General features: G+C 48.4%; 1 protein-coding gene and 1 long non-coding RNA gene across 2 annotated transcripts in view; one reads left to right on the top strand and one right to left on the bottom strand.

The window, feature by feature from the left end:
* The window catches only part of LOC140428776 (uncharacterized), a 28,642-nt gene extending 16,924 nt beyond the window's left edge, over nt 1-11,718 (top strand). The window contains exon 3 of the long non-coding RNA XR_011948874.1: nt 11,579-11,718. This is a non-coding gene — a long non-coding RNA (uncharacterized lncRNA). The remainder of the gene's footprint in view (nt 1-11,578) is intronic.
* The window catches only part of cab39l (calcium binding protein 39-like), a 258,002-nt gene that overhangs the window by 148,411 nt on the left and 92,005 nt on the right, over nt 1-17,586 (bottom strand). The window lies entirely within an intron of this gene.

Genomic DNA, 17,586 nt, shown 5'->3' with positions numbered 1-17,586 from the left:
AAAATAAACCATGGGCAGAAAGAGAGAGGGGCTCCCAGACAGAGAGAGGACAGCAACTGCTGTAGTCAGCAGAGAGAAAAAGGCTGTTTCTTTGTTAGCTACCACACAAAATGCCGAAGGGATGACATTTTCTAGTCAAAGAGACACAATTCTTGGAAATTTGAGATCACTGGGAAGATCATCCTGGCGAGGCCAGGGTAAGGAATCACTGAATGGGCCATGATATTGGAAGCTTGTTTCATATTTATCAGAACACTAAGGAAAAGGACCTTTGGTCACAGGACTTTGTTCTGGGCCAGTGAAGCAGGGAGAAGTGAGCCCATTAGAAGCTGGGAGTAACTTGGGTTACTTGCTGTAATCCAGAGTGTTCTGTAACAAGTAAAAGTGGTGTGGAGTTAGGGCAGCATGTGGCGCAGTGGTTTGCACTGGGGCTAGACGCTGAGGACCCAGATTCGAATCCCGGCCCTGGGACACTGTCCGTGTGGAATTTGCACATTCTCCCTGTGCCTGCGTGGGTTTCACCCCCACAACCCAAAGATGTACAGGTTAGGTGGATTGACCAAGCTAAGTTGCCCTTAATTGGAAAAAAGATAATTGGGTACTCTAAAACTCCACACCACATTTTTTTAATATAAATTTAAAGTGTGTTAAAACACTATTAAGGGCTTTTCTGTAGTTTTTGTGTATTTGTTAACAACTAAGTAATGCTTAGTCAATGTTGATTTTAGTTTGTTTATTGCAGTAAAAGTCTTAATGTGAAATCTTAGCATATGTTAAGTTGGTTACCGGGAATTCAAATCTCAGAATCGGTCTCTCTGAGGATTGTAACAAGATAATCAACCATAGATGAACAAAACGCGATGGTCAGCATATTCCAGTGATGAAAACATTTTTGTATTTTAGTATATGCTTCTTGATTTTTTTTCCTACTTCAAAATTGTCGCCCTTCGTTTGATATACACTGCTCTTTAAATGAGGGGGAAGATAGTTGGTCTCAATAGTATTCTGTAGCGAGTTACGAAGTGATGAGTGAGAATTGGTTGACTCATATCCTCTGACTTGAAAAATTCTCTTTTTTTTTAATAAATATTTTATTGAAAATTTTTGGTCAACCAACACAGTACATTGTGCATCCTTTACACAACATTATAACAATACAGATAATAATGACCTTTTTTATTTAAACAAAAAAAAACAACAACAAATAAATAAATATTAAATAACAAAAATAAAAACTAGCCCTAATTGGCAACTGCCTTGTCTCAGGCCACCCCCCCCCCCCCCCCCCCCCCAAGTCCTGGGCTGCTACTGCTGCCTTCTTTTTTCCCCCATCTATCTTTCCGCAAGATATTCGACGAACGGTTGCCACCGCCTGGTGAACCCTTGAGCCGACCCCCTTAGGACGAACTTAATCCGCTCTAACTTTATGAACCCCGCCATGTCATTTATCCAGGTCTCCACCCCCGGGGGCTTGGCTTCTTTCCACATTAGCAATATCCTGCGCCGGGCTACTAGGGACGCAAAGGCCAAAACATCGGCCTCTCTCGCCTCCTGCACTCCCGGCTCTTGTGCAACCCCAAATATAGCCAACCCCCAGCTTGGTTCGACCCGGACTCCTACTACTTTCGAAAGCACCTTTGTCACCCCCATCCAAAACCCCTGTAGTGCCGGGCATGACCAAAACATATGGGTATGATTCGCTGGGCTTCTCGAGCACCTCGCACACCTATCCTCCACCCCAAAAAATTTACTGAGCCGTGTTCCAGTCATATGTGCCCTGTGTAATACCTTAAACTGAATCAGGCTTAGCCTGGCGCACGAGGACGACGAGTTTACCCTGTTTAGGGCATCTGCCCACAGCCCCTCCTCGATCTCCTCCCCTAGCTCTTCTTCCCATTTCCCTTTTAGTTCGTCCACCATAGTCTCCCCTTCGTCCCTCATTTCCCTATATATATCCGACACCTTACCATCCCCCACCCATTTCTTTGAGATGACTCTGTCCTGCACCTCTTGTGTCGGGAGCTGCGGGAATTCCCTCACCTGTTGCCTCGCAAAAGCCCTCAATTGCATGTACCTGAATGCATTCCCTTGGGGCAACCCATATTTCTCGGTCAGCGCTCCCAGACTCGCGAACTTCCCGTCCACAAATAGATCTTTCAGTTGCGTTATTCCTGCTCTTTGCCCCATTCCATATCCCCCATCCATTCCCCCCGGGGCAAACCTATGGTTGTTTCTTATCGGGGACCCCCCCAATGCTCCGGTCTTTCCCCTATGTCGTCTCCACTGTCCCCAAATCTTCAGTGTAGCTACCACCACCGGACTCGTGGTATAGTTCCTCGGTGAGAACGGCAATGGGGCTGTCACCATAGCCTGCAGGCTGGTCCCCCTACAGGACGCCCTCTCTAATCTCTTCCACGCCGCTCCTTCCTCCTCTCCCATCCACTTACTCACCATTGAAATATTAGCGGCCCAATAATACTCACTTAGGCTCGGTAGTGCCAGCCCCCCCTATCCCTACTACGCTGTAAGAATCCCTTCCTCACTCTCGGAGTCTTCCCGGCCCAAACAAAACCCATGATGCTCTTTTCTATCCTTTTAAAAAAAGCCTTCGTGATCACCACCGGGAGGCACTGAAACACAAAGAGGAATCTCGGGAGGACCACCATCTTAACCGCCTGCACCGTCCCTGCCATTGACAGTGCTACCATATCCCATCTCTTGAAATCTTCCTCCATCTGTTCCACCAACCGCGTTAAATTTAGCTTGTGCAAAGTGCCCCAATTCTTAGCTATCTGGATCCCCAGGTAACGAAAGTCTCTTGTTACCTTCCTCAACGGTAGGTCTTCTATTTCTCTACTCTGCTCCCCTGGATGCACCACAAACAGCTCACTCTTCCCCATGTTCAATTTATACCCTGAAAAATCCCCAAACTCCCCAAGTATCCGCATTATTTCTGGCATCCCCTCCGCCGGATCCGCCACATATAGTAGCAGATCATCCGCATATAAAGATACCCGGTGTTCTTCTCCTCCCCTAAGTATTCCCCTCCATCTCTTGGAACCTCTCAGCGCTATCGCCAGGGGCTCAATCGCCAGTGCAAACAGTAATGGGGACAGAGGACATCCCTGCCTTGTCCCTCTATGGAGCCGAAAATATGCCGATCCCCGTCCATTCGTGACCACACTCGCCACTGGGGCCCTATACAACAGCTGCACCCATCTAACATACCCCTCTCCAAAACCAAATCTCCTCAACACCTCCCACAGATAATCCCATTCCACTCTATCAAATGCTTTCTCGGCATCCATCGCCACTACTATCTCCGTTTCACCCTCTGGTGGGGCCATCATCATTACCCCTAACAGCCTCCGTATATTCGTGTTCAGCTGTCTCCCCTTCACAAACCCAGTTTGGTCCTCATGAACCACCCCCGGGACACATTCCTCTATTCTCATTGCCATTACCTTGGCCAGGACCTTGGCATCCACATTTAGGAGGGAAATTGGTCTGTAGGACCCGCATTGTAGCGGATCCTTTTCCTTCTTTAAGAGAAGCGATATCGTTGCTTCAGACATAGTCGGGGGCAGTTGTCCCCTTTCCTTTGCCTCGTTAAAGGTCCTCGTCAGTAGCGGGGCGAGCAAGTCCAAATATTTTCTGTAAAATTCAACTGGGAATCCGTCCGGTCCCGGGGCCTTTCCCGTCTGCATGTTCCTAATTCCTTTCACCACTTCTACCGTGATCTGTGCTCCCAGTCCCACCCTTTCCTGCTCTTCCACCTTGGGAATTTCCATCCGGGGGTTGAGCTTCATACAATTTTTTATAAAATGTCTTGAACACTTCATTCACTCTCTCCGCTCCCCGCTCCGTCTCTCCTTCCTCGTCCCTCACTCCCCCTATTTCCCTCGCTGCTCCCCTTTTCCTCAATTGGTGTGCCAGCAATCTACTCGCCTTCTCTCCATATTCATACTGTACACCCTGCGCCTTCCTCCATTGTGCCTCTGCAGTGCCTGTAGTCAGCAAGTCAAATTCCACATGCAGCCTTTGCCTTTCCCTGTACAGTCCCTCCTCCGGTGCTTCCGCATATTGTCTGTCCACCCTCAAAAGTTCTTGCAGCAACCGCTCCCGTTCCTTACTCTCCTGCTTCCCTTTATGTGTCCTTATTGATATCAGCTCCCCCCTAACCACCGCCTTCAACGCCTCCCAGACCACTCCCACCTGAACCTCCCCATTGTCATTGAGTTCCAAGTACTTTTCAATACATCCCCTCACCCTTAGGCACACCCCCTCATCCGCCATTAGTCCCATGTCCATTCTCCAGGGTGGGCGCCCTCCTGTTTCCTCCCCTATCTCCAAGTCTACCCAGTGTGGGGCATGATCCGAAATGGCTATAGCCGTATATTCCGTTCCCCTCACCCTCGGGATCAATGCCCTACCCAACACAAAAAAGTCTATGCGCGAATAGACTTTATGGACATAGGAGAAAAACGAGAACTCCTTACTCCTAGGTCTACTGAATCTCCACGGGTCCACCCCTCCCATCTGCTCCATAAAATCCTTAAGCACCTTGGCTGCTGCCTCCTACCAGTCCTGGACTTCGACCTATCCAGCCTTGGTTCCAACACCGTGTTAAAGTCTCCCCCCATTATCAGCTTTCCCGTCTCGAGGTCCGGGATGCGTCCTAGCATTCGCCTCATAAAGTTGGCATCGTCCCAGTTCGGGGCATACACGTTTACCAAAACCACCATCTCTCCCTGTAATTTGCCACTCACCATCACGTATCTGCCCCCGTTATCCGCCACTATAGTCTTTGCCTCGAACATTACCCGCTTCCCCACTAATATAGCCACCCCCCTGTTTTTCGCATCCAGCCCCGAATGGAACACCTGCCCCACCCATCCTTTGCGCAGCCTAACCTGGTCTATCAGTTTCAGGTGCGTTTCCTGTAACATAATCACATCTGCTTTAAGTTTCTTAAGGTGTGCGAGTACTCGTGCCCTCTTTATCGGCCCGTTAAGCCCTCTCACGTTGCACGTGATCAGCCGAGTTGGGGGGCTTCCCACCCCCCCCCCCCTTGCCGGTTAGCCATCATCTTTTTCCAGCTTCTCACCCAGTTCCCACGCAGCTGTATCTCCCCCAGGCGGTGCCCCCCCGCCCATCCTCTCCCGTACCCACTCCCCCCTTTCCCCAGCAGCAGCAACCCAGTAATTCCCCCCTCCCACCCCCCCCCCGCTAGACCCCCCGCTAGCGTAATTACTCCCCCCATGTTGCTCCCAGAAGTCAGCAAACTCTGGCTGACCTCGGCTTCCCCCCGTGACCACGGCTCGCACCGTGCGACGCCCCCTCCTTCCTGCTTCTCTATTCCCGCCATAATTATCATAGCGCGGGAACCAAGCCCGCGCCTCTCCCTCGGCCCCGCCTCCCATGGCCAACGCCCCATCTCCTCTCCCTCCCCACCTCCCCCCATCACCACCTGTGGGAGAAAGAAAAGTTACCATACCACAGGATTAGAACATAAAACCCCTCTTCGCCCCCCCCCCCATTCGCCCCACCACTTTGTCCAAACGTTCTTTTTCATAATCCACTCATTCCAATTTTTCTTCTACAATAAAAGTCCACGCTTCATCCGCCGTCTCAAAGTAGTGGTGCCTCCCTTGATATGTGACCCACAGTCTTGCCGGTTGCAGCATTCCAAATTTTATCTTCCTTTTGTGAAGTACCCGCCTTGGCCCGATTAAAACTCGCCCTCCTTCGCACTCCAATCTTGATAAACGCGGATCACCGCGTTCTCCCATTTACTGCACCGAGTTTTCTTCGCCCATCAAAGGACCATTTCTCTATCCTTAAAACGGAGGAATCTCACCACTATGGCTCTGGGAGTTTCTCCTGCTCTCGATCCTCGCACCATAACTCGGTATGCTCCCTCCGCCTCCAACGGACCCGTCGGGGCCTCCGCTCCCATTAACGAGTGCAGCATCGTGCTCACATATGCCCCGACGTCCGCCCCCTCCACACCTTCAGGAAGGCCAAGAATCCTCAAGTGTTCCTCCTTGCGTTGTTTTCCAGTGCCTCCAACCTCTCCACACATCGTTTCTGGTGTGCCTCCTGTATCTCCGACTTCACCACCAGGCCCTGTATATCGTTCTCATTCTCAGCTGCTTTCGCCTTCACGACCCGAAGCTCCTGCTCCTGGGTCGTTTGTTCCTCTTTCAGCCCTTCGATCGCCTGTAATATCGGGGCCAACAACTCTTTCTTCATTTCCTTTTTAATCTCCTCCACGCAGCATTTCAAGAACTCTTGTTGTTCAGGGCCCCATATGAAACTGCCACCTTCCGACGCCATCTTGGTTTCTGCTTGCCTTCCTTGCCGTTGTTCCAAAGGATCCGCTGCAATCCGGCCACTTTCCTCTCCTTTTTCCATCCGTGTCCAGGGGGAACACCCTTCTGGTTTACCGCACGGTGTTTTTAGCCGTTAAAATTGCCGTTGGGGCTCCTATCAAGAGCCCAAAAGTCCGTTCCACCGGGAGCTGCCGAAACGTGCGACTCAGCTGGTCATCGCCGCACCCGGAAGTCCGACTTGAAAAATTCTCTTTGTTTGCAAATGATTTGCACAACCTCTGTTCTGCATCTCAATGGTCAAAGGTCAAGGCTTGGCTGTGAGAGGGTGGCACGGTGTCGCAGTGATTAGCACTGCTGCCTCAATGTGGCGAGAACCCGGGTTCGATCCTGGCCCCAGGTTATTGTCCGTGTGGAGTTTGCACATTCTCCCCGTGTCTGCATGGGGTCTCACCCCCACAATCCAAACATGTGCAGGATAGATGGATAGGCCATGCTAAATTGCCCCTTAATTGGAAAAAATGAATTGGGTACTCTAAATTTTTTTTAAAAATATTTGGCTGTGAGGAAAATTGCAAACACAAACCTATTAAATTTCGAAATGACTATTACTTTGCCTACAGTGCTGATCCTTGCATGGTTGCAGAGAAATATTGTTTTGCATAAACCTGTCCAACTTTTGCTGCACTTCTGTCACCCCACTTTCTTCTCTGGCCTCCCTTTGTTGAAAGCTATTTTATTTTACAGCAGCAACAAATTGCATTTATATAGTACTTTGAACATAAAACATCCCAGGGCACTGCACAAGGATGTTGTCAAATAAAAGCCGATGCTGAGCAAAATGAGATATTAGGGCAGATGAAGTGGTAGGTTTTATGGAAAACCTTTAAGAAGGAAAACATATCTGGATATTTGGAGAGGAAATTCCAAAGTAAAGGACCTTGGAAGCTAACGGCATGCTGGTCAATGGTGGGGCAACTAAAATCTGGGATGTTTAAGAAGTCTGAATTGGAAGTGGGCGGATATCTCAAATGGTTGTGGAACTGGAGGAGATTGCCAAATTGGAAGAATTGAGGACATGAAAGGACTTGAAATCCCACATGTGAATTTTAAAATCTAGGGATTGCATAACCAGGAACCCATGTATCTCAGGCAGAATAGGGTTGACGGGTGAATTGGGCTTGGTGCAAATTAGGGCATGTGTAGAAGAGTTTTGGGTGGCATCAAGTGAACAGAAGGTAAGGTTGAATACAAGTGTGTTGGAATAGTGAAGTCTAGAGGTAACAAAGGCACAGATAAGGGTTCAGCAGCAGATTAACTGAGGCCAGGGGTAGAGTTGGGCCATGTTGCAAAGGTAGAAATAGATGGCCCTAGTGTTGGGTGTGGATTATGGTCACAAGCTCATCCAGGGATAAATTATGACACCAAAGTTGCAAACATACATGGAAACGTACATAGAAAATAGATGCAAGAAGAGGCCATTCAGCCCTTCGAGCGTGCTCCGCGATTCATTATTATCATGGCTGATCAGCCTGATCTCTCTTTCACCCCCCCCCCCCCCCCCCCCCCCCCCCCCCCCCCCCCCCCAAATCCCTTTAGCCCCAAGTGCTATATCTAATTCCTTCTTCAAATCACATAATGTTTTGGTCGCAACTACTTTCTGTGGGAGTGAATTCCACTGATTCAGCAGGGTGAAGACATTTCTCCTCATCTGAGTCCTAAAAGGTTTACCCCTTATCCTCAAACAATGACCCCTAGTTCTGGACTTCCCTGCCATCGGGAACATTTGTCCTGAATCTGCCCTGTCTAATACTGTTAGAATTTTTTAAGTGCCCCTTCTCACTCCTCTGAACTCCAATGAATATAATCCTTTTTTGAAAATTAAAAAAAAATTAATTTTAGGGTACCCAATTATTTTTTTCCCCAATTAAGGGGCAATTTAGCATGGTACAGAGGCGAGGGTATTTGGTCTCTCCAACGCAAAGTTTAGTGCTTGTACTGGTTTTTTTTTTTGTACAACTGTGTTGTGAACTGTTTTAATAATCAGAGTATCCTACTCCCCCTCCCCGTACATTGGAACTGAGGGGAGGATACCCTGTTTCTCCAAAGCAAAATTAGTGTTTGTACCGTTTAGCATTGTATACATTTTTTACTGATTTATATATGGCCAATCCACCTACTCTGCACATCTTTGGGTTGTGGGGGTAAGACCCACACAGGCACGGGAGAATGTGCAAACCCCACATGGACAGTGACCCGGGGCCGGGATCAAACCTGGGTCCTCAGTACCGTGGGCAGCAACGCTAACCCCTACGCCACCATGCCGCTCCCAATGAATAGAATCCTAACCAACCTAGTCTCTCTTCATGTGACATCCCCGCCATCCCAGGAATCAGCCTGGTAAACCTTTTCTGCACTCCCTAGCAACAACATCCTTCCTCAGAAAAGAATACCAAAATGGCAAACAATACTTCAGGTGTGGCCTCACCATCGCCCTATGCAATTGCAGTAGAACATCCCTTTTCCTTTACTTCTTTACTGCCTGCTGTACCTGCACGCTTAATTTCAGCGACTGATGCATGAAGACACCAAGCTGAGTATCCACCTCTGCCTCAATTTACGCCCTTTCAAATAATAATCTGCCTTCCTATTTTTGCTACCGAAACGGATAACCTCACATTTATCCACATTATACTGCATCTGCCATGCATATGTCCACTCACTCAACCTGTCCAAATCGTGCTGAAGCATCTTTGCATCCTCCTCATAGCTCACCCTCCCACCCAACTTTGTAACATGTGCAGATTTGGGGATGGTGCATTTAGTTCCCTCGTCCAAGTCATTAATAAATAATGTTGCGTTTCTAGCACAAATAATCTGGTTCAGCCTCTGACATTTGCTCGGGAGAGGGATGGAGCTGATAAATAGGGAACAGAATTAGTGACAGGAACTGAAGACCGTGGCTTCGATCTTCATCACATTTAGTTGGAAGAAATTTCTCATCCAGTGCTGGAGATGTCCAACAATTTAAAGACTGTGGAGAGGGGTCAAGAGAGGTGGTGATGAAATAGAACCAGGTGTCTTCATTGTACATGATTTGGGATGTTATTGCTGAGGGGTCAATGATGGCACACATCAGTGGTAACAGGAGTTGGAAGAGCAGCCATTGCAGGTGATTCTCTGGCTTTGATTCGATAAATAAGAATGAAGCCAATAAAAGCTTGTTCCTCACAGTTGGAAGACAGAGAAACAATGTTGGGGGAGTATGGCATCGTCAACTGTGTCAAAGGCTGCTAATGGGTTGAGATAGCTGAGGAAGGATCATTTGTTGCAGTCACAAAACATGCCATTTGTGACCATTAAGTGCTGTTTCAATATGGCCAGCGCGAAACTTGATTAGAGGAATTGAAACATGAAATTACAGGAGTGATGGGTATATATTTGGGAGATTGAAGCATACTCGAGGATTGAGGAAAGGGAGGTCGGAGGTGGCGAAGTAGTTTACAAGGACCGAGGGAACACGGGTGTTTTTGTTTTTGAGGAGCAGGGTTGGAGAACCGTATCGGAGGAGGGAAAGAACTATTTCTAATATCAGCTAACATGGGACCAGGCAGGGAAATGGGAAGGTCAAAGGCTTGGGCTGAATAAGATTGAGAACAAGCAGAATGGGATTAGAGAGAGCAAGGGGGAAGTTTTTCCATCCAGCTAGATGGGCAGAAGTTTTTAAAACTCCTTTGAAAGACAGCGTATCTTCTGACAGTATAGTACTCCCTCAGAACAGCACTGGAGTGACAACTTGATTTTTGTGCTCAAGTCCTGGGGTGGAACTTGAATCCATAGCCTTCTGAGTCCGAGGTGAGAGAGTTATCAACTGAGCAATGGTGCACGTGGCAGAAAGCAGCTTGTATTCTGGTAACTTGATACTACCAATAGATTATATAATAGTTAAAAAGTGCAAGACAGAAGAAGATCGCTCAACTTGTCACTCCTGTGCTGCCTCTTGAAAAGCAGCTGTGCTTGATGCCACATCCCTGCTTTTCATCAGTAAGCCTGTTAGGTTCCTCATCCTCCCATACCTGCTCCCTTTCTTCCCCTTCTTGACCCCAGCTGAACCTTCCTGTTGCATGCCCATAGTTCTAAATCTGAACGGACAACTGTGCTTATGTTTTGTGCGCTTATCTTGCATTGAGACTTTGTTGTCCGAAGAAAAAAAAAATCAATTTGCATGGTAGTGTTGTGAGTGCCCACCACCACCCCATTACACTACACCACATTACATTTAGGAATGCCTGGACCAGATAGTCTCCCAAATCCATCCCTTGAAGTACCTTCCAATACATCATTAATGAAAACATTTAATGGAATGAGTTGCCGTGACCGTCTTTGTGTCACTCTGGAAAGTTGGGTTAGATGATTAACTCTGCCCCTATCCTTCTACAGATCCTTGAGCTGGAGAAAAGCCTGGTTAAAGTCTTAGATTTTAGATAAACACTTGCGTAGCTTCCTTCACCTAGAGTCGTAGCCTTGGGAAGAATGATTTTAAAAGTATTGCAAGTTCACAGAGCCTTAGACATTCTGCAACCTGGAATAAAGCTGCACTGTACCCTACACCTTGCTCATGAAAACAAAATCACAGCTGTTATTTTCTGATTGTTACACTGGTCTCCAAACTATTGGTTATACATGTTGCAACAGGCTGAAGATATATCTTAAAGATCACTGATAATTCATTCCAGAATTGTTTTGGGGCTTAATAGCCACTTTGTAGATAGCTATGCTCTGGAATATTGAAGGTATGCAGGCTTCAAGTAGAACTCTCTTCTGCCTCAAAAGGGCAACTGTAATTCAAGTTGGTAATTCTCCCTCTCTTCCCCCACCCCTCTTCACAAAGTAAGCTCAACTTTTGTATTGGCAAATATCTGGTTCTTTCCACGTACTTTTATAACTTCCATGGTGAGGGGGGGATGGATGAAATGCTTGTCAGGACCAGGATGGATTTAATCACCCAAGTCACTAATTGGTTTGGCGACACTATTGTGGCAGTAAATATTTCACACAACTTAGCTCGGTGTCGAAGAGGGGCAAATGCCAGATGTGCCGAATAATTTTGACGCTTGTGCTAAGAGCATGTGACCTCGATCTCAATGTGCATTTTATGGTAACTGCTGATTATAACATTTTTGTTTAAAAATTACATTAAAATTTGGCTCTGATTTATTTTTTCTTTTAAATTTGTTTATTTACAGGTAAATCAGGGTGAAATAAATCTTAACAAAAATGCCACTGTTCAAGTCACACAAAAGTCCAGCAGATATTGTCAAAAATCTCAAAGAGAACATGGCGATGCTGGAAAAGCAGGACATTTCAGACAGAAAGGCTGAAAAGGTATCTAATAGTGCTTGAAAAGGTGTTGTCATGTGGGAGTAATCGTGTTCAACGCATGAGTGAAAGAAGCAGTTTAATGTAGTTGAAAGCTGACAAAATAAATTTTCCAGTATCTTTGTCATGTCATAATCAAAGTGCCAATGTTCTACAATTGAATAATTAATGATGCTTTTAAAATATTTTGTTTGGCTTTTATGGGAGGAAAGAACTTTCATTGTACACTGCCTTTCATCTGATGGGTTGCTTCAGATATGTAAGCAAACGAGGAAGCCATTCTGTGCACAGCAAGGTGATAAATGACCAGTTATTCTGTTTTGGTGGTGTTCACTTCGGTGTAACTGGCATACCAGGAGAACTCCCCTCTTCAAATAGTGCAACAGGAACTTTTATGTTCAGCTGAACAAGCAATCTCAGTTTAAATACCTACTTCAGAGGTTGAATCTCTGACAACACAACAGTGCTGCACAGATTAGGTACTCAACTCTTGAAATAAGGCTGGAAAACATTACCTCCTGAATTGCAGATGAGAGTTCTATCACTGATGGTAGAACTCATGTTTGTTGAAATGCAAATACTTGGATGTTCTTCAAGCCTCAAGAAGGAAATGCAAGTGTTTTAAAACTCAGCTGTATGAATACTTAGTAACAGCTATTTTAATGAGGTATTAATACATTTATTTAGGGCAGCACAGTGGCACAATGGTTAGCATTGCTGCCTCATTGCACCAAGGTCTCGGGTTCGATCCCGGCTCTGGGCCACTGTCCGTGTGAAGTTTGCACATTCTTCCCGTGTTTGTGTGGTTTTCGCCCCCACAACCCAAAGATGTGCAGGGGAGGTAGATTGGCCATTCTAAATTGCCCCTTAATTGGAAAAAATGAATTGGGCACTCAAAATTTATTTTAAAAATAATTAATACATTTATTTAAGTGGGCTAATACCTCAAGTTAAAATAGTGAACAAAATAGTTCCCTAACCATATGTTGATAATTTGTATGCTAATACCTTGTACAGGGCAGTCTGGATGTGAGCTGGACTTTGAAAACATCGAAGTGTGATGGAAAGATTGAAGTGCATTACTATAACATATTAGTTTGGTGTCAGCTACGTATTAGCACTGACATCGATGTGGTCACATCATTTTTAAAAAAAAAAAAGATTTAATCTTCATAGGCATGTGTTTAGGGATTGCCGGTTTGCAAAATGCTTTCCTCTTAGAAATTAATTTCTCCATAAACTGATATGGAACAGAGCATGTCATTGAATGTAGCACTCTACGCTTCAGAAGAGAAACAACCAGTCCATTTAATGCAGAAGTGGTCCCATACAAAATACAAGCTCTCAGAGCGAGATATAATGCTCTTTGTGGGTATTGTTGCTAACTTTCTCCTTGGTTTAATTGCTCTGTTTTATTACCTTTGCTCTCGAGTCGCCAGGTATCTTTATGATACCGCCACGAGGTTCAAGTCCGAGTAATGATCAATAACCCAATACACCAATTAGTAAGATTCAAAGCACATTTATTATACACAGTAATCGCTACTCATGCACAAATTCTACGTCTAAGCTACTTCTACAACTAACAGGCCTATACTTAACTTCGGACTGGCCTACCAGGTCAGGGGAACAAATGGCCTTTCGTTCAGGTTCTGAGTCTGCGGGATTCGAAGTTGGTACGGATTGGTAGCTAGGAGCGCCTATCTCGTAGCGAGCGTTGAATTAAGACTTACTTTGTTCGGGGGTCACTGCACCGGTCACTTAGGTTTTGTGCACATTTTTAATTGATCTTAAGAGTATATGGGAATGTCATTTAATGATTTTGCCTGTGCACAAGTTTGTAAGCTTTCGGTAATCTATAATTACAAGACTGATTTAAATAAGCCGACTTGAAGAGAGTGCTGTGAAGCGGGTAAGGTGTGCCTGAGGAAATTAGAGACACACTGAAATGCTGTAACAGTTGTTATTTGTAAAGGATACTAGAAAGTTTTGTCTGTCTTGCTATTCCCCCAAAGTTGTATGTGTGATTGAGATTGTGTTGCCAAAAAATGTCTAAAGTTGATGAATATGACAAAGTGGCACAAAGATTACACATCATATTGCCGTTAACCAAGGAACCAAATATTTATTTATTTTTATTGAGATATTAGACACTAACAATTCCATTTTTATTATTTCTTGTTGCTTTGTGTCTAGATAAATGCTTAAAGACTTGATCAATTTTTTATTACATGAAATTTGGGTGCTTTATTTTATTTAACTGATATTTCAGATTGACTTCTGAGATTCTGTCCATTTTCTGTGAAAGCAGTGTTTATGGTCCTTGCATTTGCTACTTTGAAATTGGACTATCAGCAGACAAAGAATGCAGGGATGTGAATTCAATCTTGCAACTGATCATGTATTGAGTTCCAAATCTCAACAGGACTGTCTGGAGGAGGGACTTGTTGAAGAGGAGAATGCAGGAAAGATTGACTGAACTTGTACAGCTTCCCAGCAGTGAGTTCAAGAGCAATATTAAAAAGACTTTTAGCATAGACCCCTCAATCTGCTATTTTGTGTATAGATCAGTTATTTTCAAAATGTTGAGGGATGTGCAAGAGGGAGTAATATAAAATTTAGATTTCTAATCTGTTCTCATTTTGAGGCTAAGTGGCACCTCCTAAATTTCCAGGCTTTTGGACTGGTATATTGCTGTCTCTTTTTAATTGAAAGTCTCCTGGCTATTGGTTAGCTTTCCTTCGTTTAGTTGCCTTTGCTGCTGGCATTTTTCTGCTGATATCTATGGTATGTTTTAAGGTGGGGCGACAGTTTTTCGCGACCATTTAATTGCTGTTAAAATGAACGTACTGTCAAGAGCATAAGTGAACAAAAAGAAGGAATGGGTGTAGTTGGCTGAATAGTTCCTGTCCAGAACTGCCTATGTGAATAAATTAAATTGGCAGAAGAGCGAGGTAATGGCTTTTTGTTGATGACTAATATAATTCCACAGGAGAGAAAGAAAAGATGTTTTGTGGTCAGTATGCAAAAAGGTCAACAGAAAAATTAATTGGAATGTGAAATTTCTCGTACTCTGAAGGTAGCCCTCGAGTTCTGAAATGAATAAAATCCTGCGGATGCTGGAAATCAGAATTAAAAACTGCAAATAATCAGATGTGGAGAGAAAAAGGGAGTTGATGTTTCAGGTTGATAACCTTTCTGTCTTCAGAGATGCAAGGCTATATTCAAGGTGGGAGGGGAGCGCAGGGCGGGGAAGAACAGTTTAACACCGCAATGGTATTAAATTGTTTAATTGCTGTGGTATGTTTCCAACAGATGTGCCAATGTAAACTGAAATCAAAAGATTTGTTTGTGAATGCAGCAGCCCCCAAAAAAATAGGTTGCAGAAAAGCTTGCTTGTGAATTCAATTTGAAGTGTAACACGGCTTAAAAACTGCTTTTCAAGAAAATAAATTCTTGGCTCCAAAGTTAACTTGTAAAAGGCAGGTATTTTTATTGGGTGCCTGTATAATCACAATAATTTGGCACCAAATGTGTCCTATATTGAGTAGAAACCAGCTTGTATTAAATCAATGAAAGAATAAGATTCACAGGTGGCCCCAAATTGTGGCATCACTTGACAAATTCAAAGATATGCATTGCTGCATCATGCTGATCTTTGCTGATTATTGCAATTGTCTCGATACTAGATGGGCTCCACCTGTTTACCATCACCTTTTAAAGGGCAGTTTTAGTCACGTGCAATAAATGCTGGCCTTGTGACACTCAATCCACGAATGACTAATAAAAACAGTTGGAATTCTTTTTTTCTCTCATTCTCCCCCCCCCCCCCCCCGATTTTCTCTCCCCCCCCCCGATTTTCTCTCCCCCCCCCCCGATTTTCTCTCCCCCCCCCCCGATTTTCTCTCCCCCCCCCCCCCGATTTTCTCTCCCCCCCCCCCCGATTTTCTCTCCCCCCCCCGATTTTCTCTCCCCCCCCCCCCCGATTTTCTCTCCCCCCCCGATTTTCTCTCCCCCCCCCCCGATTTTCTCTCCCCCCCCCCCCCGATTTTCTCTCTCCCGCCCCCCCCGATTTTCTCTCCCGCCCCCCCCCGATTTTCTCTCCCCCCCCCCGATTTTCTCCCCCCCCCGATTTTCTCTCCCCCCCCCCCCCCGATTTTCTCTCCCCCCCCCCACCCGATTTTCTCTCCCCCCCCGATTTTCTCTCCCCCCTCGATTTTCTCTCCCCCCTCGATTTTCTCTCCCCCCTCGATTTTCTCTCCCCCCTCGATTTTCTCTCCCCCCTCGCTTTTCTCTCCCCCCCTCGCTTTTCATCCCCCCTCGCTTTTCATCCCCCCTCGCTTTTCATCCCCCCTCGCTTTTCATCCCCCCTCGCTTTTCATCCCCCCTCGCTTTTCATCCCCCCTCGCTTTTCATCCCCCCTCGCTTTTCATCCCCCCTCGCTTTTCATCCCCCCCTCGCTTTTCATCCCCCCCTCGCTTTTCGTCCCCCCCTCGCTTTTCGTCCCCCCCTCGCTTTTCGTCCCCCCCTCGCTTTTCGTCCCCCCCTCGCTTTTCGTCCCCCCTCGCTTTTCGTCGCCCCTTTTCCGCCCCCCCTCGCCCCTTTGCCACCCCCCTCGCCCCTTTGCCGCCCCTTTGCCGCCCCCCTCGCCCCTTTGCCGCCCCCCTCGCCCCTTTGCCGCCCCTTTGCCGCCCCCCTCGCCCCTTTGCCGCCCCCCTCGCCCCTTTGCCGCCCCCCTCGCCCCTTTGCCGCCCCCCCTCGCCCCTTTGCCGCCCCCCTCGCCCCTTTGCCGCCCCCCTCGCCCCTTTGCCGCCCCCTCGCCCCTTTGCCGCCACCCTCGCCCCTTTGCCGCCCCCCTCGCCCCTTTGCCGCCCCCCTCGCCCCTTTGCCGCCCCCCTCGCCCCTTTGCCGCCCCCCTCGCCCCTTTGCCGCCCCCCTCGCCCCTTTGCCGCCCCCCTCGCCCCTTTGCCGCCCCCCTCGCCCCTTTGCCGCCCCCCTCGCCCCTTTGCCGCCCCCCTCGCCCCTTTGCCGCCCCCCTCGCCCCTTTGCCGCCCCCCTCGCCCCTTTGCCGCCCCCCTCGCCCCTTTGCCGCCCCCCTCGCCCCTTTGCCGCCCCCCTCGCCCCTTTGCCGCCCCCCTCGCCCCTTTGCCGCCCCCCTCGCCCCTTTGCCGCCCCCCTCGCCCCTTTGCCGCCCCCCTCGCCCCTTTGCCGCCCCCCTCGCCCCTTTGCCGCCCCCCTCGCCCCTTTGCCGCCCCCCTCGCCCCTTTGCCGCCCCCCTCGCCCCTTTGCCGCCCCCCTCGCCCCTTTGCCGCCCCCCTCGCCCCTTTGCCGCCCCCCTCGCCCCTTTGCCGCCCCCCTCGCCCCTTTGCCGCCCCCCTCGCCCCTTTGCCGCCCCCCTCGCCCCTTTGCCGCCCCCCTCGCCCCTTTGCCGCCCCCCCTCGCCCCTTTGCCGCCCCCCCTCGCCCCTTTGCCGCCCCCCTCGCCCCTTTGCCGCCCCCCTCGCCCCTTTGCCGCCCCCCTCGCCCCTTTGCCGCCCCCCTCGCCCCTTTGCCGCCCCCCTCGCCCCTTTGCCGCCCCCCTCGCCCCTTTGCCGCCCCCCTCGCCCCTTTGCCGCCCCCCTCGCCCCTTTGCCGCCCCCCTCGCCCCTTTGCCGCCCCCCTCGCCCCTTTGCCGCCCCCCTCGCCCCTTTGCCGCCCCCCTCGCCCCTTTGCCGCCCCCCTCGCCCCTTTGCCGCCCCCCTCGCCCCTTTGCCGCCCCCCTCGCCCCTTTGCCGCCCCCCTCGCCCCTTTGCCGCCCCCCCGCGCGCCTTTGCCGCCCCCCCCGCGCGCCTTTGCCGCCCCCCCCGCGCGCCTTTGCCGCCCCCCCGCGCGCCTTT

This window comes from Scyliorhinus torazame, chromosome 8 (genome assembly GCF_047496885.1).
Source record: "Scyliorhinus torazame isolate Kashiwa2021f chromosome 8, sScyTor2.1, whole genome shotgun sequence".
Taxonomy (NCBI): Eukaryota; Metazoa; Chordata; class Chondrichthyes; order Carcharhiniformes; family Scyliorhinidae; genus Scyliorhinus; species Scyliorhinus torazame.
Note: the sequence above shows the minus strand (reverse complement) of the source record. Positions and strands in the feature narration are given on the sequence as shown.